Source organism: Siphateles boraxobius, unplaced genomic scaffold (assembly GCF_051911475.1).
Source record: "Siphateles boraxobius isolate OS27281-9 unplaced genomic scaffold, OSU_SipBor_1 66, whole genome shotgun sequence".
NCBI classification, from domain to species: Eukaryota; Metazoa; Chordata; class Actinopteri; order Cypriniformes; family Leuciscidae; genus Siphateles; species Siphateles boraxobius.
This window is the reverse complement of record NW_027509193.1, coordinates 32,586,463-32,595,000: the sequence shown is the minus strand read 5'-3', so window position 1 is coordinate 32,595,000 and position 8,538 is coordinate 32,586,463.

Here is an 8,538-nt window from a genome sequence, read left to right as displayed (position 1 = left end):
GGCAAAGAAGTGAGCAGAAACAAGCGATATCATAATGCAATCACTATACACTGTGAGGCTAAGATCTAAAGTTACTGTGTTTTGATCATCATTTAGAATCTGATCTAGATGTAGTCTTCGATAAAAATGCGATTTTCTCAGCTTTTTGCTCATGTTGCTTTTTATGAAACTTACCAACATTCAAGTGTTGATAAAGGATGCATAAAGCTATAATAAAACAGGTTTTTTTTAAAAGCACAGGAGGGTCTGTTCTTTCTTTTGACATGTTCAGATATTGTGAAAATTACCAAAAACGCTAATGGTGGCTGATTTTTATTTTTTATGCTGGCGAGAGAGTTAAGATAAAAATGTTGGTAATTGGATGATGATTAGAATATGAATATGATTGGAATCATATTTTCAATTTGTCATATTTTGAACAGGGTCAATTAAACATGAAAAGAAAGGGAGGGATATCAGAGTTCTTTTTAAAGAAGCACAAACAGACAGATCAGGTGCAAACAGACCCCAGCCCTTACATCACCAGGGGCAGTCATGGCCTAATGGTAACAGAGTTGGACTGGTGACCCAAAGGTTGCTGGTTCGATTCCAGTACTGGCAGGAATATGACTGAGGTGTCCTTGAGCAAGGCACCTAACCCCCAATCGCTCCCCGGGCGCCACTCAAGGCTGCCCGCTGCTCCGGGTGTGTGTATCCACGTTTGCAGTGTGTGTGTGTGTTCACTACTCACTACTCTGCTCCTAACGTGTGTGCACTTACTTGGATGGGTTAAATGCAGAGGTCAAATTCCAAGTATGGGTTACCATACTTGGCCATCACGTGTCACTTTCACTTTCACTTTCACCACTGGAACCCAGAGCAGCTTCCTACCTGAGGCTAGTCAGAGTCAGTGTGGTCAGACTTCAGGACCAGCAACAGGTCAGAGCATCTAGACACAGGCACTTACCGAATTCAAAAATTTAAGTTGATATGATTTTGTCAGATTAAAAGTATAGTTCACCCAAAAATGAACAAAAAAAAAAGAAGATATTTTAGAGCATGTTGGTAACCAAATAATTTTATAAATAAAATAACCAAGGAATGTTGACTACCATTGTTTTTCTTTTTTTCTTTCTACGATGGATGTTAATGGGAACCGAAACTGTGGTTACCAACATGCTTTAAAATATATTCTTTTGTGTTCTGCAGAAGAAGGTCATACAGATGTGGACCTTTAAAATGTTGGTTCATGTGTGTTCCTGTTGCTGATGGCGGTGGCATTTATATTGTTATTATACACTAATGGTTCTTGTGTTATAAATAGATGCATCAAGGGAGGACACAGATACCTCAGGTTCTGAGCAAGACAGTGAACCAGAGCTGCCAGGAGATGTCATGGAGCCCCTCCCAACTGCATCTAGCACCAGATTTGCTGTTCCAAAAGGACCCAGTGGTAAGTCAGACCTTTATTTTAAACTACACAGTTTAGTTAGCAGCTGTTAGTATCTAATCTTGTGGATCCCTTAATTATACATTTCCATAGAGTTTTGGCACATTATTTAACCTTATATTATTATAATATTATTTCTTTTGCATTTTAGACATCTCTAGATCCAGAGAAGAGCGTCCAGTACAGCCATGTTTGAAAACATTTCCCAGAACTCAGCGTGGTACTAGAAAAAGGGCTTTCGACAGCTCCTGGTATAAGGACAATTTATGGCTTCAATATTCTGTGAATCAAGATTCAGCTTATTGTTTTGCCTGTAGGCATTTTTCTCTGCCCAATACACCTGAATCTGCCTCCACTTCCCAGTCAGGATTTTGTAAATTTTCCAGGTACATGTCTGCTTGATGTCTGCTATATCTAATTAAAAAGAAATGTTTGTAAATGTGATTTTTTTTAAATAAACATAGCAGTTCAAAACAGACACATGCTACTGTATCTTATCTCCTTGGAGCTTCAGCTTTGTTTTCTGCAAATATTTTGGATGTTCAACACTTATAGTTACAAACAGAGTGACCCAATTCATTCCACTGTGTGTGTGTGCGTGTGTGTAACCCCGAAAATAGCAGTGGCCACCCCCTGTATAAAACTGTAGTTCCGCCACTGTTTGCAGAGAAGATAGGGCAACGTATTTTAACACAATTCCCACCCAGCGGTAATTCAGGAAAAAAGAAATCTCAGAATGCTCCACATGAAACTTTAGTCTTCCGACCTCCATCCACACCCAGACGCAGCTACAACACAGACTTGCTTACAAGGGCAACGGATATCCCTCTAGTGACAGTTACTGCACTAGCGGACTCTGTGATTCCAGCGCGGACAAGCGTTTAACGTTACTGGTTAAATAAAACACAGCTAACAAGCATAACAACAGGCAAACGGCTCGTAGAAGCACTTGCAACGTTACTGTCAACGCTGACCGGTATTCTCAAGGTCGGACATCCGGGACTTTTACTCCTATAATGCACTGCGCGCGCATAGCAACGCGGCGAAGGGTAAAACAAACAAGCGCCCGCCATTAAGCAACACGAAAGCGGAAGATAAACAAGCGCCGAGAATCATGCCTAAAAACCATGGACAGTATAAGAAGTGGACAGAGCCATCTCATTGGAACTCAGTTGAGACAGTTGAAGCCCATTTTTAGCGATTTTTGAGCACTTCCGTTCCTGACGCGCAGACTCAAACCGACTCAAACTAAGCTTGATGACGTGAGCAACCTTTCTTACAGACGTAAATCTTCTAGTAGCTGTGCGTGAAAATTGCCAACGTTAATCACTTCATATGTATTCACTTGCCACATACCGAATTATTTCCAATTCCCCAAAAACGTTGTTGAAATATTTTGTCCCGTTGCTTTTATGGACTCATTATCTATGGGCTTCTCCCTTGACGGGACGCCCCCCCGATTGCCTGCGAGCTTCTCCTCCTGTCTATACGGTAATGTCTCTATTGTGCGACATAAAGTCGCGTGGTTATGACGCAATCGTTAGCCTGTTTTTTACAAAAACGGCTTCTACTGGGCCATAACGTAAGATACAAAGTAATGGAGCCTTTTATACATTGTCGTGTTTATTTAGAAATAAATAATGGACAAATGAAGTCCTTGGACGCCTCAGATGTAAAGTTATTCGCTGTCAAAGTGACGTCAAAATGAATGGGAGTCAATGGAATGCTAACAGCAGGTGAAGTTCTGCTACAATGGCGGCTCCCGCGAGGCTTCAACTTCCGGCTGATGGATTACCCCATTGCTAAAAACTATACATTTATGCAGTTAGCCTTTATTGGCTTTTTTTGAAAAAACTCTGTCCCTCACTGACATTGTACAAGTTGTGCCACTGACAGACTGAGCTCATTACAGCCACTTTGTAATACAGTGCTTTTGAATGAACAGTTTTTTGTTTTTTTAATGAATAAAAAAATCGATTACATAGTTAATGTAATCGATGCTTGATGGGTATTTAAACATGACTGCAAGTGTAGGACACATGGTATGTACACATGGTGTTCACACCAGGGGATTTGATGAGGTAGTAGCAGTAATTGAGGTAGCAGTAATTGTATATGTCTGGATACTCGAACCTGGGCCATGCTTTTGGGTTGTTCTCCCAGGACTCAGCTGGATGCTGATAGGGACAAGATTGTAATGCTAAACCTACAAGCGACAGCTTTCTGTGGTACCTGGTCAATGCAGGCGCTAGGAGACTGTCTATATATTGATAAGACATTCTGTAATAGAAGAAGAAGATCTGTATTCATATAGCTGCTAGCGCCTTTCACAGACATGTAACATTAGCTAGTCACAAAGCGCTTTACATGAGTGTTTTATTACATTCACTTCTCACCACCGACATACATTCGCATACACAGATATCATTCATCATTAATACAAAGTAGTCCATTAGTATCCATAACTGACATAATCCACAGCAAAACTTCTGTGAATAGATACCTTTTTGATTGTCCTCGGGCTTTGCCTTCGGTTTGTTTTACCCTTCAAACGCGGCGGCGGCTTGTTGCTATGCAGGTCACATGATTTGTGACGTAACGCCGGCCAAGTGAATAACGCTGACGTTAACCTTATCCTTACGACATAAAAAAAAATCAACTGTTAGGTCCACCACTTGTTATGGGTTTTCCAATAAAAGCACAGCAACATGTTATCAAATGTTAACGTTAGCTAACATCCACGTTAATGCTGTGTGTTTATGAGTCGCTTTCAAACTGCTAATTTCCAACCTAACCGTATTATGTTAACGTTAGCTACCCCGTTTCATGCAGACTTTATCGAAACGAGCTGGTAACTTGTTTCCAATTCCAAATCTGAATTTTATGTGGTGTAATTTTGATAAGAAACCAGTCAAAAATAAACTTCATAACGTTAACTACAAATGCTGAACAAAACGTAACGGTTATCATGGATTTACTTAAAAGCACGATTTAATTAGTTAGTGTATAATGACATTATACATGCCGAATTTAACATTACTTTTAGACGGTGTTTCTGAGACGTCCCCCGCAGCTTCATGCTCTGGATTCTGCGTTCACACTACACGCGACACGATACCATTCATTTTCAATGGTGAGCGGGCGACTTCCGGCGACACGCGCAGTCGCGACCGGTGGGGCGTGTCTGGCGACGCGACAAAGTTGAGATCTGTTTAACTTTATGCAAATGCAGAGCGACTTTAGGGAGCGACAACCAATAAGGGTGAAGTCAGTGGAGCCCTACAGTGCTGAGTCTGACCGAGGCAAGTTGAACGAGAAGCACATTTTAGCAGTCAGAAACTGTCCTATAATTTATGATATATCTCCGTGTACATACAGTGGTATACACCGTACTGACTCCCTGCCTGAATGGTTTCGGGAACCAAGATAGACCGGTATTTGCCCGTTTGCTGCAGTTAAATAGCCACGATGGCAAAGGGTACTCACTGTTTCTCGTTCATCTTTAATAGTATGCGTTTTATGTACTGATTCCATTTATATTTAGACTTTTCCTTCCAAAATATTTGTTTGTAGCGGCAAGAAAACCTAGTTGTTGTCTAACATAGAGTAACATCCGTGAATGTCATTCACAAACATTAGGCAACCAGTAGTGGGAACAGCCTCCAGCGCAGCCACTGGCGACCTGCAGCGACAAAGTCGCTTGTAGTGTGAACGGGGCTTTATGATTTCAGCAAAAACTGCAGCGACACTAACGGTAGCTAACCCGACACCACCCGGTGGCAAGCGTGGATAACGTTACAGCTGACACTGGGTGTGGCTGTTTAAAGTTAAGGTTAAAGCCTGCAGGAGTAACGTTATTTGTTAACATTACTTTAAGTTACTGTATTTAGCCAAGGTAACGTTAATTAGCTAGCTCGAGACATTTGGAACAATAGCCCGCCAGTTAACTGTTAGCAACTAACGTTAACCCACATAAAGTTAACTTTACACCACCAGAGATGTCCAACTCTTATTAGGAAAGCCTGAAAAGCCAAAGATGGCGGTTTTCCCGCCACTCCCGTTGGCGGAATTTAACCCTAATGTTAACTTACTTGAATATGAGATTTGCGCAATGGAGACTCCAGCCAACAACTAACATTAACACTTTGAATAAACACTCAATTAAATATGGCCAGAGTGACTCCAAGTTACCAAGAGAAATCTTTCTAACTTAAGAAGAATGGTCGCATTAGCATTGGCGCTCCAGCTAGCAACGGAGCTACGTTAGCTAGCTATACTCAGCATTATTTTCTGCCTAACCAACTGTAAGGTCCTTACTCCAAAATCCTCATATTACATTTCATAACGATGACATTTTTCATTACATGAATAATTACATAAAGATCAACTAGTAATATATACATACCGAAGTGCCTAACCAGGCGATGCAGCCTCCATCGTCTCTGTCTCTGTGGCCAAAGAAAGTTTTTTTTTTCTTCTTCTGTTCCCGCTGCTCTAATACGTCATGTTGCTGGGCAGGATTCCGATTCCTTTTGTGGATTTGTCATTATGTGTATTTTAATTGTTGTGTATTTTTATTTATTTCATTTTATAGGATTTTATTGGCTAGTTTATGTCTAAATTATAAATATGTTTTTGTGTGGTTATGGGTTATCAATGCCCATAATTTGTATTAGCCTAGTTTATGCAGTCTATGTTAATACCATAGGCTACTCACAATTGAGAAATATCAGATTAATTAGGCTACATTAGGATACACCTCTTTTCAAATTTTGTAAGCTACAATAAATTTTGAAATAGATTTGGTGATTTGATGAAGATTGTGATAAGGATAACAAAAATACCAATAACTGGTTAGCTTTTATTGATATAATTTTAATTGAGTAACATAATAACAGGACCAACTAGATACTGAGATAGCCTACTTGTTTTGAGTGAGGCTGTTGTTGGACTGAAAATAACACATAAATTGTGTTAAATTGTCCAACACACGCAGTGTGTTAAAATTTTCACGCATTTTTTACACATCTTATGTTGATATTTACACTAAATGTGTAAAATGTGTAACATTTTCTGTGTCATTTTTTAACACAACCGTTCTAAGAGTGTATATTTAAAAATGCAAACATTTAATTCATTTCTGTTTTGTTCTAGTTCTACATCAGTCTTGAATCTTGAACAACACTCAGTCTGTGACTTTTAATGAGAAATAGAAATAAAAAGTGGTTGTATAAAAGGAAGAAGCTAAAGAAAAGCGACAGGGATGAACCCGATGAACTTCTTACAGATTATGTTTTTTTTTTTTGATAATGCATGGGAGGGTTGAGGGGTTTTATGAAGACATCATGTAACTGAGTTTAACCTGGCACAGGTTTACAGAATAGTCACATGGCTTGCTATCATCTGATTGGACGAGAACGCGGGAAAAAGCTTCAGTACAAAACACGAGGCCACTATCTTTCTACACTGGACATAACGGACAGCCAGGGGAGTGTGCAAAAACAGAGATAGAGAAGACTGTTTTGGATGGCCAACACTCGTTTCTGTGTTGTCCTCTATTTGGGTGAATCTCATGGGACTGATCAAGCGAATGACGCACTTGACTCCAAAATCAAAAGAAATGAAACCAGGCCTATTTTGGGATCATTAAAGATCCCCCCTCCCCCCCTTCTGAGTCTTCAGATATTAAAGAGGCATTCGGCAACTCTAGCTATTTCTTCGCTGATTTTCACTTTTGTTGTTGCATGTTTTCTCAACGAGCTCCCCCTACAGCTGTGAGGCGTATATTTCACAACAATGTCGCAAAAAACCTCACTTGCGGCCCCTCCTCCCCCTTTCTACCGCTGCTCATGTGCATTTGTTATTATCGGAGCCGGCCAACTTTATCGTGTGGAGCTATGTCTACCGGGTAATGGGTAATACATCATACACATTGAGGGCGGCGTGTGTGTTTATGTCGAAATGCCGTAAAGCAGTTTGTGTTTCTCGCTCGTTCTCGCTTCTCACGATACTTCCTATTTCCAACTTACCGAGATGTTAATCCTCATGTTGCAAGGTTGGTTTTCCACCGGGGAATGTTGGGGGGAGCGGGGGAAGTCACCATTCTCACCAGAACAGGTTATTAAACCATCCAAATGATTTCTAAACGGTTTTAATAAATTTAAATTATTGCCGAATGCCCCTTTAACATCTCGCAGTGATGACATTCAACGCAAAATCTGATCCATTACGGCAGATATTCTTAAATGTTTCAATATTTAACTCACTTTCAACATTCATTATGCCGGTAAGGGGCCTTTTAATAAATAAATAAAAACAGATCAACTTAATACTTTTAGAGCTAAAGAAATTAATTTAACCCTAAAAAAGGACATCAACTATGTGTGTAAAGTGAGAGAAACATTGCACAATGCACCTTGTATCCCGGGAAAAAAATTATTTCCGTAAAATGCTTGTAAAACCATTGAACTGAAATTGAACGCACATCAGAATGTTTTTTTTTTTGGTAAAACTTTATAATAATGTTTAATTTGTTAACATTAGTAGATAACATGAACTAAGAATGAACAATACTTTTACAGCATTTATTAAATGTTGATCTCATCACATGTTTAACAAGGCAGTTCATTCTTAGTTCATGTTAACTAATACAGTATAGTTACAGTTTTCGTGAACAGTATTTACAGAAAACCATGAGGCGAGTGTCTGTATCCGTGCATGAGGTCTTAAAGTAGCCTAATATATCTGCTGTTGCTTGTCATTAATGTTAATCCAAAAAAAGAGAAAAAGACTTACTGCTCTTCACTGAATAACTTTATATACGGTAACTGAATAGCTTTAATAAGAATAAATCTAGAAATCATACAATGAAGTCTATGTAGTGTTTGCAAATGTAGTTCTTTTAGATTTGTTACCTTGTAAGCAGGGCTTGACATTAACTTTTTTGCTTACCAGCCACTGTAACTAGTGGTTTTCCAAAGTTACTAGCCACTCAGCATTTTCTCTGGCCACAATTTTGGCATTGATACCATGGGGGAAACCTGCCATAAATATACTTGTAATATTATCTCATAAATTGGCAGCAGGTTTATTAGGCTGCGGTCACTTTA